Raw genomic sequence first — 17793 nt, 5'->3', positions numbered from 1 at the left:
TGGATTTAGGGAGGTTTCAGAAGAAAAATTTCAGTCGGGTGTCATTTTATGCTTCTCTTAGTTCTAAAACCAAACAATTCTTTTCATTTGATTTAATTCAACATTTTTAATGTGTCAGTCACTATCTCTGGTGTTGTCCATACACATATAGTAAGAAGGGAACAAAAAAGTTTATTCAAGCAAAAACTGTTGGCAATAGGTTCTGCCTTCTGCAATAATGTAATTAAAATCTGGGGAGGATGATTTCTGGAATTAATAAAATACCTTGATGAGGGTTGAAGGGCCCTCTTGGGTAAGAAAAGTGAACTCCCACCCTTGCCCTAGCTCACTCACTATGGGTCTGACCTGCTGTCACAGAAATACTCAGAAAGACTTGAGACTGAATGTACGCAAGAAGAGTCTCAAGCACCAAAAGCTATAGCCATCAGTTTCAGAATGATGAGAAACTGATAAATATATACAACATAGATTCATATATAGATATACATGTACATCTTATGCATAATGTAAAGTATACCCAAATACACATCCATATTTAATGACATAAATACATGTGCATAAATTTTGTGAATACATAGTTTTCACTGTGCATTCTTTGTTTTATCTGTACTTTTTTATTTCCTAGGAACAATGGTCAAAATGATGCACAAGCAAGTTAGAAAAATTTGCCATTAACATGAGCTATAAGCTAGAAATTCTCAATATACCCTTTGGAAAGAGATTAAAGAAGTGGGATAGATTTTAAAGTAATTAGTCCAAACGTCTTACTCAAAAGTAACCCTTTTAGTGGAAGCAAAGAAATAATTTGACAAATAAGCTTATTCACTTAAAGATTATTTATTAAACACTCTGTGCTCAGCGTTCTGCTTGTAGTAGTTTTTAAAGGTGAATTAGACACTCAAAGGTCTCACAGTGGAGTTGAGGAAATACAGATAAACAGACAGTTTAACACCATGCGGTGAGGGACAAGGTAGAAAAATGTGTGAAGAATTATGGTAATACAGAGAGGGAGACTGTAACCCCAGCTAACTTGGGAAGAGGACAAAGGGCAGAGATGATGCACTTTCAAAAGACTTCTAGAGGAGGTGATGACTGAAATAAGTCTTAAATAACCAGGTTATGGAATGGGGTGAGCACTCAGGGCAAAGAAAAAAGAACACACATACAACACACACTCCCTTGTGTTTATAGGAACTCACAAGAAGTTCTAGTAATTTTTCAAAGTTGAGGAACTTTTAAGATGAGACTAAATAGCAACAGTTAATGTCTATGTAACTTGTAGGATAAAAGGGAATAGTCAGGTGGAAATCAAACCAATACAAGTACTATCTTCTTTCACTGTTTAGAACAATTTTCAATGGAAAATGTCTATCTCAGAAACCCTTGCTTTTTTTTTTTTTATTACATTATGAAGGATTGTTATCAAATTCAATATCCTTTGGAGGTGGTCTAAGGATAGATTAAATTTACTAAATTTCTATCTATCACAAATATATCTCCACTAAAGAGGAAATATTTCATCCAATTGAGCAGTACCAGCGGTGAGAAAAATATCTACTCAACACTCCTTTGCTGCTCCCATATTCCCTATAGACCGAACTGCAGAAGACAGTAAACACAATCTATGATGCCTCATTTTTTGTTCATTCCACTTTGTGGTGGAATTGTACAATATCCAAACATCCAATCAAGAGGATGGGGGAAATTGGCATCCCCACAAGAATTCTAAGAACAATCCAGACCCTGAAATCTCAAGTGGGACTCTAGCTACCTCAGACTATTGCCAGGCTAACAACAGTTAATACCAAAATGGTAATGACAATTAACATTTATTAAACACTTTTAGTGCTAAGCAGTTTACATGGATTATGTAATCTTAACTAAAATTCCATGGGATTATTTAATCTTAACTAAAACTTCAGAGGGGTTAAATAAATCCAAGGTCACATAACTAATACATGGTAAAGCCAGATTCATTTGGCCATGCTCTTTCATCGTTCAGTGGCATATAGAAATTCAGATGGTATGCTATGGAAGGAGCCCAAAATTTGGAATTAGAAAATCTGAGTTTGAACCTAGTGGTGCTACTTACCAAGTAGGTGATCTTTAGCTTACTAATTTTCTCTCTTATTTGCTTGCTTTGTAAGAGGAGATAATCACATATGCCTCTTTGGATAGTTTGAGGTTTAAAAGTGACAATGACATGATGTATCACATATTTTGCAAACCAAAATCCATGAAACAATTGTAAGATCCTATTATTTATAAAGTGAAGTTTGCTTTACTGACACATAGTCATAGGAAAAAAATATATAATAAAAGACTTGGCAAGTGAGATGTATTCTAGCAGCCCTTGGCAATCTTATATACTTTCTAAGACAAGCAGAGAGGATGTCTTTAGTATCCAAAATTTGTGAAAGAGCATCCCAGGTGTGCAACTTCCTTAGCTGGTTTGCTATTCTCTTTTGTTACACAGGTAATCAAATAAAATCACTTCCAACAAGTTTTAGAAAAGTTGCATTGATAAAATATTAATTTTTATAATCTAACATTATGAATAATTATACAAAAATATAAATATATATTAGGTACTTGTTACCACTGGAAAGAACAAGAGCTATTTTTCAATTCTGAAATTATATTTGACTTCATCCTGGATGACTCAGCTGATTTTCAGCATACATAATGAAATGTGTAGATTTTGCTTTTGACATGTCTGGTCTTGACATAATACACTTTTTACTGGGGGGTGGAGGAGAGGAGGGTCTAAGCAAATCAAATGATACTTGTTTTTAAAAAGTTTGAACACATCATTTCTCTGGCAAAAGAACAAGAACTTGTAAGGTTAAAGCCCTGTCATTCAGCAAAAATACTTGTTCATATGCCAAAGATTCTAGTCACGCTGGGTGCTATTAGTATTACAACAAAAATATCAGTGCAGCCCTAGCCAATGTGTTCAGTGGTTAAAGCATTGGCCCATGAGTTGAAGGGTCACAGGTTCAATTCCAGATTAAGAGCACATACCTGAGTTGCAAGTTCAATTCCCAACCCCTGTCAGGGTGTGTGAAGGAGGCAACCAATGTGTCTCTCTTACATTAATGTCTCTCTCTCTCTCTCTCTCTCTCTCTCTCTCTCTCTCTCTCTCTCTCTCTCTTTAAAAATCAATGATTTTTATTTCTTCTTTTGATCATAGTTAGTTCCCTGCCAATGTTAGAGAAGAATAGGAATTCAATTATATTCGATTCTAAGTCATTCAGGATATATAGCTGAATGATACTGAATTCTGAGGGACAAAGAGTTTAAACAAGATCTTTTAAAATGTATTTGCAAATGCTAATTCAAATTTTAACCCCAACCATGAAGACTATACTAGCACACTAGTACAAAGAAAAATAATATTCTTTTTCTTTTGAGAAAAAAAAGACAGTAATTTATCACACTTGGAAAGAAAAGGAAAAAAGTACAGTTGGTTTGCTTTTTAGTTTTTAGAAAAAAATAAGAAAATTTTGCTTTCTGCCTTTCCCCATATCTTATAAGAAAATCTCATGACTCATGTGAGGTAGAAAACAGGGTTCTCCTCTTCTAGATATTAAAAGTTGGTAACTTCACGGAAGAGAGGCCAAAGGTCCTGCGGTGCAGGTAAAGAGCAGAGTCAACACAAAGGGACTTAAGTTATAAGCACCCGGCCTACATGCTCTCCATCTGCAGGTTGGTTATAGCACTGTTCATATTACTCTTTTATTAGATAGGATAGGGGCCTGGTGCATGGGTGGGGGCCAACTGGTTTGCCCTGAAGGGTGTCCCAGATCAGGGTGGGGGTTCCCTTGGGGCATGGTGTGACCTGGGTGAGGGGCCTATTGTGGTTTGCAAAGCAGTCACACACACACACCCCTCTCCCCCCTACAACCCAAGTGGAGGCCCTGGTATCTGGAATTTATTTACCTTCTATAATTGAAACTTTGTAGCCTGGAGCAGAGCCAAGCCCCCTGCTCACTCCATAGCTGCCCATTTCTGTTTGGTTTTATGTATCTTCTATAATTGAAACTTTGTATCTTTGAGTGGAGGCCTTGGCCGGCCAGGGTCTGTGGAAAGCTTGGCTTCCATTGCAGGGGAAACCCAAGCCTCTCTCAACTGCTCTCTGTGGCTGCAACAATCTTGGCTAGGGTTAATTTATATACTCGCTCTGATTGGCTGATGGGTGTGGCTTGAGCGAAGTGATGGAGTGATGGTTAATTTGCATATTACTCTTTTACAAGGTAGGATATGATTTCCCTGAGTAGCTCGCTTGGTTGGAGCAGCATCTCATGTATCAAAAGGCTCCAGGTTCAATTTCAGGTCAGGGAACATAGCTAAGTTGCGAGTTTGATCTCAGATCAGGATGCCTAGGTGAGGCAACCAATCGATGTTTCTCTCTCACATGGATGTTTCACTCTCTCTTTTCCTCTCTCTCTCAAATCAGTAAAAACATATCCTTGGATGAAGATTAAAAAATAATAATAATCCAACTACTACACTAATAAAATGGCTGTGTTTCTAAAACACTTCATATTGTTATTTTTAAATCATATTTTATATAGATCATCTCAATGAGAAAAAGTTGTTGGTGGGAGGAGTGGTTAAGAGCTAGATTTTAGGCTTCCAGCTAAATGTATTTATTTAGCAGGAATTTCAACAACAAAGATATCTTTGTAAGCTTTTTGTTTTTGTAACCTAAAAGTAATAAACTGGTTTATAAAAAATGGAGTGGGAAAAAAACCAAAACTAAACATTTAGAAAACCCCGAGTAGCTGTAAGTTCAGATAAAAACAAACAAGTTTCAAGGTCAGAAAAGTAAATTGCAGCAGAGTTGACAATCACCAATGGAAAAGAAAAAACAATAACAATGCCCCCCCACCCCCCCAGCAGGTGCTGTGTGCCCTGGCTGCTGCTAGGTGTGGAGCCACTTCCGAGGCAGGACACAGCGTTAGCTGAAAGCATATTTGCAAGTCATGTGAAGCAAGAATACTCCATAATGAACCGGCTGCTGCTTATATCCAATTCATATTGCAAAAACTTGCCCAGTAGAAACAAAATTTTTTCCCTATGCTCTGATTTGACCTCAAGAAATACAGACTTCATCATATTCCCACTTCTAAACCTTTTCTGTTGTGAGGCTTAATTTCTTCAAAGTATGCCCACTGTGTCATTGAGTAAAGGGCAGCAGCTTTAAGATGCCCGGGGCAGAGCTTACCGCACCTCCCCGTTTTCTCCGGACCCACTCCCCATCTTTAAGCACAGCCTCTCTCTCCCTGTGCTTTCTGTGCATATAGCACTTTCTTACTATATGTCAATAACCGGAAAACCATGCACAAACTGAATTTTTGTGTGAGGTTAACTAGTGAAATAATTGGAAGCTATTTCTGTGTATAAATGGGTCCAATGTACAATTTACCAAGCTGAGTTTTAGGCTCCAACTGCAAACAGAAACAAAAATTGCCTTCATGTGTTCCCGTGAGGGCAGCTCAGAGCCATGAGGAGCACATATGGTTCAGACCCCCTGTCCTGTGGACACCAGGTGCTTCTCTATTGCCATACCTGGGAAAGGAGGGTTCTGTTCTTTGAAACCACCGATTCTGTATTTTAGAGGTCAGGGGGCACAAAAGGCCAGCTCTCATTTGAGGAAATGACACCAGAACATGAAATGCAGCAAACGGCACCCTCTCCCTTTTGCTGGAGACAGTTCTGCCCACATCCTGCATCTGGACTCACTGGAACCACGCAGAGGCCACTGCTTTCCTTCTGGAGTGATCATTTCATGCCTAAAAAGCAATAGTGATGGAAATGCTCTCAAATTAAGTGTTGCTTTAATCCTTCCAGACATCCCAATACACTTTCCCCACCCCGCTTCCCTTCTTCCCTCCCAGCAGCAAAAGCATGGCACTTTCCTGTGTTTGGATGTTAAAAAGACACCCCCACCCTCCACCTCCCCTACACCCCGCACATGCTGGGACACACACACACACACACACACACACACACACACACTCTCATGAGACAAAAAACAGTGATGGGAGGGAGGATTCATTTCAAAGACAGAGTGAAACATGGAGCCCTTAACTGGTGTCACTTTATCTGTGATGGCATAAAGCAGGCTCTTTTCTGTTTACCGGACACTGATCAGAGATAGGATGGCCGCCAAGGACTAGAAAACCGGACTCGTGAGAACCGAGCGAGGGTGCTTCTCTCCCAGACTGGTGTTATGATGCTTCCCTCATATTAGTTGTGGGAGTGATGAAAGCTGCCTCCTGCTTCAAAGCGAGACTTGGCAGATGGCGCGGGGGAACAGCGAGGAGGGAAGAGGTGGGGGTCCTGCCCAGCCAGTGGTGCTGGGAGTAGGGGGACTCATCTATGGAGGACACAGGATCAGGAGGACTGGGCCCTCATCTTTCCTTTGTCACCGGTCTTGGTTGAACTTGGGTAGGTTGTTGTCTCTCTAAGACTCAGCTCCTTCATCTGGAATATCAGGGCATTGGCTTGGAACCTGACATGGTCTGGAGTGACTGCTCCAGCTCTGCAGCTCCATTCGCTCGTTCATTCATGAATTCATTTCTTCATCTAATAGTCGCTGGGCTTGGGGCCTATTATCTTAGAGGTTGAACTAGATTTTATTCTATGTTCCATCACTCTGGTTACTCTCTCCTCGGTATTGAATGAGCACTAAATACAAATTCCTGAGCAGATAGCTCTGAATGCTGAATTTTGAAACTATTTTCACCTTTTTGGGTCAAACCATTTGTTAAAATGAAAACTATTTATGGGGAGGGGGTGAGACACAAAGAGCTGCCTTCTACCTCAGTGAGAACTAATTTTTTTAAAAAAATATTTTATTGATTTTTTGCAGAGAGGAGGAGAGAGGGGTAGAGAGCTAGAAATGTCGATGAGAGAGAAACATCGACCAGCTGCCTCTTGCACACCCCCTACCGGGGATGTGACCTCAACCAGTGTACATGCCCCTGACCGGAATCGAACCCGGGACCTTTCAGTCCGCAGACCGACGCTCTACCACTGAGCCAAACCAGTTTCGGCAGTGAGAACTAATTTATAATTATAGTTCCAATGATGATTCAAACACGTGTGGGTAAATCTAACAGGTTGGAGAGGAGAGTGGAAGACCGGAGCAGTGCAGACTCAAACAGGACCCAGGCTGCGCATGACTCCTGGGTGCCAGGAAGGACAGGCGTGGAGGCCAGCACATTGGTCTGCAGAGCCGGGGCTCTGGGCAAAGTTGAAGGCATCAAAGCGCTAAGAGGGTCTGTGTATAGCCAAGTGTACTAACAGGTTACAGCCAAGGCTCTTTTTCTGTAGTTATTTCTGAATATGAGAGAATAATGTCATCTTCAAAGACCCACGGGCCTCATTTCCAGACTGGAAAAATCTCCCTTATTATCTTCTTCAATTATTTTCTGTAGGTTCCTCTCAAGTCAAACCAGCTCCGGCTGATCCTGTTCCCCTCAGAAATGGAAACCCAAGCACCCAGAACTTGGCACAAAGTGATATGTGTTTCAGTTCAGCCCAGAAAACAGGCACTCCCCCTTACGATCCTGAGGGGGAGTGGGCTGGCAGGCTGGCTTGGGGCTCTGTCTTACTCCACAGCAGGTCTATTTCTTTGCCTTTGGGGGATGGACCACAAGGTGAAGCATGGCACTCTTTCAGCAACAGCTGAGCCTATTTCTCTGTGTTCTGAGACAGGGCTTATATGGGACCTCCTTGGGTACCTCGGTGTCTATTCAGCCCTTTAGGGTTCAAACGACATCTAATATTTCATAACACCTTCTACTTCTGCACTTTCATATACATGGCCTCATACACAGAGAGAGGACAGGGGTCAGTAACTTCATTTTACAGGCAAGGAAGTTAAGATTCAGAAAGGTAATGTGACGATAGTGGCACCTGGCTAGAAACGACAAGAACAGCCAGTGGAAATCCAGAAAGGCTGTTCCTGCAGAGATTTCCTCACTGTGACCCCTGCTCACCCTTATCCCAGAGTTCTTCCCAGCAAGGGTGGCCTCCTCTAAGCATGAAATGTCTCAGATACCAGGTGGAACCCTCCAGCAGAAAGCGTCTTCTCATGGGAACCCACAATTCTGCTCTCCCTATGCCCTTGGTTGTCTTAGGAAAGCTTGCAGCTCTTCTGAGAAGGGAGAACTGGAGAGTTATTTTTATGGCAGGGAGGGAGAATGTCAAAGCGTTGGCTGGTGTGGAAGAGCAGGGCAAAGTCAGGGAAAGGTTAGGAGCAGGGTGTCAGCACCAGTCTAGTAAGAGCTGGACTTGCAACCTGCCCCCTAAACTCACTCTTACCCCCCCCCCCCCATAATGCTTAGAACCGTGAATTCAGCATGATGGGTCCTCAGCAATTGTGCATTCACTAGTGAGGTCAGAGGCTGCCCCCAGGGAAGACCCAGGACACAGTCTGAACCCATTGGCACTAGAATGCCAACCCCTGAGGTGCCCCCTGTATGAATGCTGCAGATCAAACTTGCTCTGTAAACTTGGCAAGCAGGGTGGGTCTGCAGAGCTAGCTTCTTCCCAAACCCCTATTCAGGCAGCAGTGAGTCTCTGTGACTGCTCTTCTTTCTGGAGCTTGCTTTGATGTCCATGTCCCCTCTGCAGAACACAGCAGTGGGGGCATGCGGTACCCTGGGCTTTATGCATAGCAATGAGTGATCTATGCCTCATTGTACAAAAGGAAAATGGGCCTTTGCCTCTGTTCCTTTCTCTGCTGCCACTGAGCAGGCTTAACCCACCCTTTCCAGAGCATTTGGGAGCTGGTGCTGACTGGACTTTTCCCTCCACAATTCTCCCAAGTGAGCAAAACGTTCTGTTTGCAGAACACCAACAGCTCAGCAGACAGAACCAACCCCGGAGAAATGAGCCTGGTCAGAGGTAGTGGGGTGAGGGACTGGGGTGGTCCTCAGCTTGTCCAGTGTTTTTATTTTGGTTTTCTTAGGCTTAAAGAAGCCGGAGAGTTTGTTTTTACAAGCTTCTCCACCATCATTTGCATGCGAGGGCTCTTTGAAATGTTTCTGTGATAAAATCTAAAAAGCTAAACTATAATCAAAGCTAGAAATCTGCAAATAATCTGTAACCTAAAACCAGACACAACCGCAGTGTTTACAGGCTCCTTTCCCAAGTCAGAGTGCAGCCGTGGCTTTCTGCCAGACTGCGGGAGAAAGGTCCCGTTTGCCTAGCTTTTTCCCACAGTATGTTGCTGCAAATTAGATATTGTGTGTCACGGTATATGTGCACCTGTATGTTTATTCTGTGTTTTTTCTTTCAAATATTATAACCTTAGAAATATTTCTAAGCGAATGCTTTATATTTTATCTTACTTTTAGCCATATTGTACTCTCCTGGTTATTTTTCTAGGTTTGTTTGTTGTGCTTTCTTTCCAAGCAAGCAAGACAGGATCTCAATACGGGTGCATTTGAAACAGTAAAAGAAACTTGTCACACTTCAGCAGTTGCTTGTCTGAACTAATTAGAACAAAGCAGAGTCACTGAGGATCCCAAGCAGCCAGTAGGTGTAAAAATCAGCAATTACCCGAGGCTTGGGAGTGTGGCTGGCTCTGAGGCTCCCTTTCAAATGAAATACAGAAGGCACTCTAACAGAAGGGACAGGGGCCCAGGAGCTGCCATGCTCTGCCACAGGATCCCCTTTGGCCTGCCCTGGCTGCTTCCTTCCTGCTGGGCAAAGGAACCATTCAGCTGCTTCTCAGCCCAGCCTAGGTAGGGCTTCATTTCTCCAGCCTTCCAGGGATCAGGGGCTTGGTAACGGCTCCCGGTAACAAAGAGCTTTCTCAACAGGCCAAGAATAAATGGAGATTGTCCTGTTGGCAAAACTTGTGATGAAGTGAAACAGGAAGAGTCAAGTCAGTAGGGCTGGCATGGAAAGAGATTACTCATAGCATCTCATAGCACTCACGGCACTCAGAGCCCTGCTAGTGCTAAGGCAGGTGAGCAGTCACACAGCAGGATGTGCTGTGGGGAGGCTGTTCTGCGGGGAGCACACACTCCTCCATGGGAGCACTCACTTCTCCGCGGGGAGCACACACTCCTCCGAGGGGAGCACTCACTCCTCCGCGTCCTGCACAGTCTCCACTGCTGGGAGCCGGTGAAGGGGTTTCTCGGGTGTTCCTGTGACTGTAGGCTGACCTTTGAGCAAGGAACTCTTGACCCCCTTCTCATCCAGAAAACAAGGAGTTGTAGCTAACCCAGTATTTCCCTCACTTTAGCCACTTGTGTCAGACATTCATGACCTTTGTCTCATCTCTGCATCATTTGTGCCATTACTTTTTAATAGTCTTAAAATCATGAAGAAAGTCTGGAAACGAGTATGCCAAAATACTAGTAAAGGTGAATAATTCTAGGTAATTAGGAAGTTGGGCAGTCATTTTCTTCTATCTTTAACACTGTTATTTCCTTTTCTGAACTAATGGCTTTTTTTGTTATAATTTGGTTATCTCATAAGCGAACTATAAGAATATTTATTTTACAATTCCAGACACACCAGTAGCTAGTTAGTCCTTACTCTTTATGATTTCTCAACTGAAATGTATATTTGAATTAGGAAGTTTTCTTTGCTCTGAGACACCTCCTAAATTCAAGCAGTTGCAGCTGTCAAGCATGTGGCTGCCTCATGCCTGCATGCTCGTGTGGCTCTGGGAAACCACCGCCAAGCCCTGCATTTGGATGAGTTTGCTCCAGTCCCACAGCAAGGACAACCACCTTTGAACAGCATTCTATTGTTTGTACCACTACATTATATTGCCTGGTCTCCTCCTCACAAACACCGCGGGATTGTTACGCAGTTTGGGTCACACAGCTTGGAAGTGCATTCCAAATCAAATGATCATCGTCTCTCAGGATCACTGAGGCTTATACTGACCAGCATCCTCTAGGTCGTAAAAAATCTGAGGACACACTGTTCTTCATCAGCCAGGGATAGTCCCACTGCTTGAGGAGAGCCACCCTGCAGGTGTGCTGTGATAACAAACAAAGATATAAGAAAATCCTTTTACTATATTTAAAAGGCCTAGTCCTAGATGTCTATTTGTCATTTAAAACCTTGCTATCTTTATTTTTATACTAAAAGTCTGGTGCACAAAATTCATGCAAGGGGGGGTGGTGTCCCTCAGCTCAACCTGCACCCTCTCTAATCTGGGACCTCTCGAGGGATGTCCGATTGCCCATTTAGGCCTGATCCCACCTAAATGGGCAGCCAGACATCACTCTCACAATCCAGGACTTTTGCTCCCCATCTGTTTGCCTGCCTGCCTGCCTGATTGCCCTTAACCTCTTCTGCCTGCCAGCCTGATTACCCCCTAACTATTCCCCTGCCATCCAGATCGACACCAAAATGCTCCCCAAACTGTCAACCCTAACTGCCCTCCCTTGACAGCTTGGTTGCTCCTAACTGCCCTCCCTTAAAGGCCTGGTTCCCCCCAACTGCCCTCCCCTGCAGGTCTGGTCCCCCGCAACTGTTCTCTCCTGATGGCCATCTTATATCCACATGGGGGTGGCCATCTTGTGTGTTGAGTGATGGTCAATTTGCATATTACTCTTTTATTAGATAAGGTCATTCACCCAGTCATTTAATTAACAAATATCACTGGAATGCCAGTTCCATTGTCATTCCAGCATAATGATAAGTGCCAAAAAATTCAAGACAATTATAGCACAATCCTTACCAAAGTAGGGATTCCTATTTACTTATCAATTCTGAGTTATAAAGTTTAGACTTAGCCTTTATTTTTAAATGTTAAACATCAATAAGTAGAGGGAAATATAAATATTTGCAAGCATTTGTATAACCCATCTAGGAATTTCCCATGCTTTTATTCTCTACTGGGAATATAAGGACTGGGTAACAATAATTTCTCACTCAATGGTCAGCCTCTCCCAGTGGCCAAGATATATATGACCTTCTGTGGTGATCAGCCTTGATCACTTGGTAATGTGCAAGCACTAACCAAACAGTCCCTTCCCTCTGGGGGAAGCTTCTCCAGCTGGTGTAGGGGGGAGAGGGAGTGATGCGGAGGGGACTTAGAAAGCAGCCTGTTTGCCTGGGGAGTTCTAGTTCTGAATGTAGCCACTGATTGGCTGTGAATTATGGACTTGATTTGCCACCTATTCTCTTTGGAGCTCAATTTCACTATTAAAAGAGAAAGTTGGGCAAAATGTTCTTTGAGTTTTCTCTGAGCTCTAATGCTTCACTATTCTAAGTAATCAATTAGTGAAGAAGTTAGCTAATCAGACCCCAGGGTTTGTACACACACACACACACACACACACACACACACACACTGTGCACTAACATGCTTGCATGCGAGCATGGGTGTTCAGAATTTATTTTCATATCTGTTCTTCTTTTGTCTTATCCAGTGAAGATCTTCTCACTTGAAGCCTTCAGGAATAGCTAAAAATATGTAGTGAGGGGAGGGAGGTGACTATACTTGCCCGGAGTTTTCAAAATTTCTCTGTGGGGTGATGAGGCATCTCCCTGTGCTGTCCCCCACACCTGATGCTGAGCCCATTCGGAGAGGCACATGCCTGCAAGTGATACGTGGCTGGAAGGCACAGAGCAAGGCGGCTTTCTCCTGGGTGCCTGTTGTGAGTGGTCCATGCTCAGGCTGGGACACAGCTAGTTGGAAGTGAGTTTTATTTCTGACGTCCCAGACCCATTGAGAACCATCAGGAGCATTTATTAGTCATTAACACAAGGGCCCCTGTGCAGGTTAACCAGAAGTTCAAACCTAAGGGAGAGAGTCCAGGTAGGGCTTGCATGGAATGCTGGACTCAAGCATTAATTAGAAACACTGGTGCCCTTGACAGAGCCAGCTTGTATAAGCTGTTGGGGCCTGTGTTCACTTCATAAAGATGTTTTATATGGTATTCCTGGCAACAGCTGGACACTTTAAAAGAAGAATAAAAGGAACATTATTGGTAGCTAGGGGGCAAGGGAAAGGTTTCTTTCTCTGCCAGTCAGCTGTCCAACATCCCCCTTCCCTCTAAACCTTTGAGGGTGAGGGCTGCCAGGGTAGTATAGTTTCTATCTATAGGGCTTCCCAGGGTGGGGTGCGGTGGGGACGCTCCTGAGTCAGTTTGCTAGCCTATAAAGTGGAGACAATAGTGTCTGTCTCTTTTTGCCTTCTGGGACTGTTCAAATATAAAGTTTATATAAAGCAGAAAAAGAGCTTTAAAAACTATAAAGTCGTATGTGACTGCATGGGCATTCTTATTCTTCTCATCTTCAGGAGAAAATTCAGGCTAACAATGTTGAGAGAGGTTAGAGCAGTGATTCTCAACCGGCAGAGTCTTTGTTCCCAGGGGACATTAGCAATGTGTGGAAATTCTATTGGTTGTCATTTTTGATTGACTGCAGTGGCGGTGGGAGTGCGGGGCGGAGGGGGTGTGCTAGAAGCATCTACTGGGTAGAGGCCGGGGAAGCTGCTCAACCTCCTACAAGGCTCTGGGAAGCCCTCTGCAACAAAGAATTATCCAGCCCCAGAGGACAATAGTGTTGAGAAACCCTGGGTCAGAAGCACGCTGGTATTCTCAAATAGAAGGTTCCCGGAAATCCACTCTCCACCTAAGCTTAGCCATTTTAAGGAAACAAAAGGGGCTGGTCCACAGTTTAAATGGTGGCTCAGGGAAAAGGGAAAGTATGCCAATGATGCCAAAGCCATGCCAGATAGCCAAGTGTACTAGTTATTAAGCCATTGTCTCTCCGCCTCAATTCTTAGCCTTTGATGCTGCCCCTGGGGGCTGCAAATTATATTTCTTCTTTGCCGCTTGCAACTTGCCAGGCGCTTCCAATAGGGAGAGAGGCTTGAGGATGAAAAAGGAGCCCATTCCCCTGCCTCCCGTTCCTGTCAGTATCTGACCTAGCAGCAGCAGTAGGGCCCTGTTTGCAGTTTTCCCAGTACCAGTACCCTCTTTGCATCCCTGGAGAAACAGCTTCACCAGCTAGTTGCTGTTCTGGGAGGTCAGATTTTCAGCTCCCTGGAGCCTCCTCAAAGCTCTAAATCTTTATAATTCCAACCTCGTGCTTTGTGCGCTTGGCCCTAGGATAATTGCACCTTTCAGTTTCTATCTCCTTAATACCCAAGGGTTCTATGTTTGTCTTCTCAGTTCTTCAAGATATATAGTTAACAATTCTTAATAGTAAATTCTCTCTTAGACTAAATGGTATGGTTTTCAGTTCTTGGCTTGACCCCAGCTGGTATGGAATTGAAGTGCTATCTTCTCAACACAGTGAGGGGACTCCGAAAGGCTGTGCCCCATCTGACTCCAGCAGCAGTGAGAAGTGTGACCTTGCATGGCAGACGCTTTAGGGGTGAAGGGTGTGAGAGTTTTATTCAATGTCTTCCAAGGTTTGTAAAGAACATCTTGGTGAGGTGTCACCACCAGTGACAATATATTTCAGGTCATCAGAACAGAGGTGTGAGGTTGAGGTGCTGCCAACAAGAAAGTTTATAAGTTCTTGAATCTGAAAGTGGCTCTCCTTGTTTTCTCTGGCCAGTGGTCCCATTGGGACTTTGCCAAATCATCAAGACAGGGAACTTAAAACGACCTTTCAGTAGTCAGATCCGTCTCCCATTTTATTATCAGCAGTTGTTTGTGTCTCTTCCCTGTGAGTCAAATATACTAGAAAGCAATTTTGTGCAGAACATGAAGGCTTCTCTCCAAAATATGTGTGTGTGTTTTTAAAGGAAAGGATCTGTGGTACAAAAGCATTATTTGTCAGATCTGTAAAGACAAGAAATGCCCCAGCTGGAAACACAAATTGCTCAGTTTATGGGAAGAAACTATGAGATACCTATCTTTATTTTCAATGAAGTAAATATTTAAAAATATATATACTACTTGTATATATTCCTCTGTCCCAGCTGGAAACAGTAGTTGCAAACAGGTCATAGGCAGCAACCTAGGAATTTCATAGAAATAAAAAGAAAGCCACATTGTTCTGCTGGTGCACAGTACATTGCCAAGGTTAGTGATTTCCAGGAGGACAAGAAGAAACCATGTACTTGAGGGACATGAAGTGCAGATGTGTCATCCCTTGAAGCCCAGAGTAGCTAGATGGTGAGGAGAAGCTGTGTCTCAAAGGCTGTCATCCTACCTGCATTTCTCCTGTGATTGTGATACATTGACAGTCATCGGCAACAGCTCCACTGAGGGTCCTGAGGTTAGAAGACCAGAGGCCACCTTGAGGTGCAGAACTTGGAGATTGGCATGATTCTTCCCTGAACAACTACCTCCCCTTTCCATAGGGATTTCTCTGATTCCCAAGGGGTAAGGGTGGGGACCTTGTGCAGAGTGACCCGACAGCTCTCAGACAACCCAGTTTCTCCAGAGGCATAGAGATATGTGGTGTCTAAAAACAAAACACTCCCACAGTAGCTGTAGAACTGGTCCTATAATCAGTCCCTCTGGTAAAGAGAGGAAAGGAGAGAGAGAGAGAGAGAGAGAGAGAGAGAGAGAGAGAGAGAGAGAGAGAGAGAGAGAGAGAGAGAGAATGTGTTTGTGTATGTATATGTGTGTATGCATGCACATTTTATGTTATACACAGAGAAAGCCTTGACAAAACTCTAAGCTCATTTGCTCTCCTCACTCTTCCTCTGCCCCCTCCCCACAGGATCACTATTCCTCAGGCTCTCTGAAGATATTTGGTCTCCCCATATGCACACAAAAAGCCACCTCTGGCTAAAGCCTTCTTGTACTCTTTCCTCAATGTTATTCAAGAGAAAAAGCTCTCCTGGAACATTGCTGCTTCTCTCTCACTTCTAAGTGAACTTACTGAGTAGAAGCTTCATGACCAAAACACACACTGCTCACCCATCTTATGCTTCCATAAAGACCAGCTTCCATTAAGACAAACTGGGAAGTAAGGGGATTGAGCAGAACACAGTCTCCATACTTTCTCTCCTATGCAGGCCCACCTCTGCCAAGGCTAATGGTAGAACAAATCTGTGGTCCCCTCATATCTGGAGCCCCTCAGAGCCATCAAACCTACCCTCCTTGCAGCAATGCATCAGCACACTAGCCAGGTTAGAGCTCTAATGACCTGAGGGCCCTGTTAGCCTAGGAACACAGATTCTCCCAAATGCCTGTGCTCAGCCACCAGGCAGTGCTTCTATTCTCTCCAAACCACTTGGCGCTCACCAGTTAGATAATTTCTGCCAAGCTCATGACCCATTTGGCAGTTAACATGCAGTCTGGGAGATTGTTTCTCAGACATTTGATTTCATTTCCAGCCTTTTCCCACCAAGGACTGTGGCTTGTGTGTGGTGGGTTCATGGGCTCTCCACTTGTCAGTCCCAAGGTCAGATTCTGAGTCATTCTCCAAAGAGAAGGACATTGTGTGCAATCCCTTCATCCAGTCTCTTCCAAGACCTTTACATTCCATTATCTCCATGGCCTCTTGATCAACACAGGCACTCAAAATAAGTTAACAAATAACTAAACACACTTTGGTGCATGGTCCCAAAGACACAGTTAGGAGAGAGTGTGTGTATGTAAGGAGTGTGCCGAATTTTTATGAGAGTGGAAGGTAAGGCAAAAACATGGTAAAATAGCTTTTATGATTCTTATTGGACATGTGGGTAAATTGAAGCCTTAGGTATTTCAGTGACTTAAATGTCAATTGGTTAAAAGTGGAATAAGAATAGAACTCAAGACACTTAATGCTCAGTCCCAGCTCTTTATACCATGTTGCAATTTCTGCTTTCCTGGACTTTGTAATTTTTTTAACTTTTATAATGAAATAGAATAGAATTTTCTTTGCATCAGGGGCTCAGACTCATTAACCTGTATGCTCAATTTGAAGTGCATACACAAAAGTGAAGTTTTCTTGTGAGAGGATCTATATGATGAAGTTATGAGATTCTGAAAGGTGATGATGTGACCAAAGAAGTAAAGAACCCTGACATGCACTTTTGTGATGGGACTAAGATCAAGTCTAGATGACCTTTTTATAATTGTAAATGGAGGGAGCAGTGTGTTCTTTCTGATACCAAGATCCAAGACCTGGAGGAGATAAATGTGAAACCTCTTGCTCCTCAGAGTCAGACAGAGTTGCGTAAGTTGGCAGCCAATAGAAACAGTTAAAGCATTTAATTTTCTAAGAAGGTGGTTCAGTCAAAAGCCCCATAAATGCAGGCTTTTGGAAGCTTGAACCTTGGATCAAGGAGCATCCTTGAAGAGCATCTAACGTGGAGATTCATGAACCTACTACACGTTAGGATCACCTGGGAAGCTCTGACAGCATTCGTGTCTGAGACCACGCCCAGAGATTTCTATTCTTCTAGAATGGGACTCTGGGCTCTTGTTTTTAAAGCCCCATTGATTGATCTTCCTGTGTCGTCAGAGGGGGGAAACCTCTGATCTTCTAAACTAGGAGTTCTTAACCTTGGCGGAACATTGCAATAACTGGGAAAACTTTAAGAACTTTTACTGCCTGAGACTTACTCCCAGATCTTCTGATTGAATTGGTCAGGGAAGTGCCAAGCGTCAGGAATTTTAAAAGCTCCCCCTTAAAAAAGGTTTTTTTTTCTTTCTTCCTTATAGGCAACCACGTTTGAGAACCACTCCTAGAATATAACCCAATACTTTCTGCTACAAAGAAACACCACGGCAAAAAGAAGTGGCCAGAGGTCATAGAGCAATGGTAGAGTCAGGATTAGAACCCAAGACTCAACCTCCAGACTTGGACTCTTTCTGGAGTTCATCCAGTCATGGTGAATGAAGGTAACTT

Source organism: Pipistrellus hanaki, assembly GCF_964339955.1.
Source record: "Pipistrellus hanaki genome assembly, chromosome: 1".
NCBI lineage: Eukaryota > Metazoa > Chordata > Mammalia > Chiroptera > Vespertilionidae > Pipistrellus > Pipistrellus hanaki.
Note: the sequence above shows the minus strand (reverse complement) of the source record.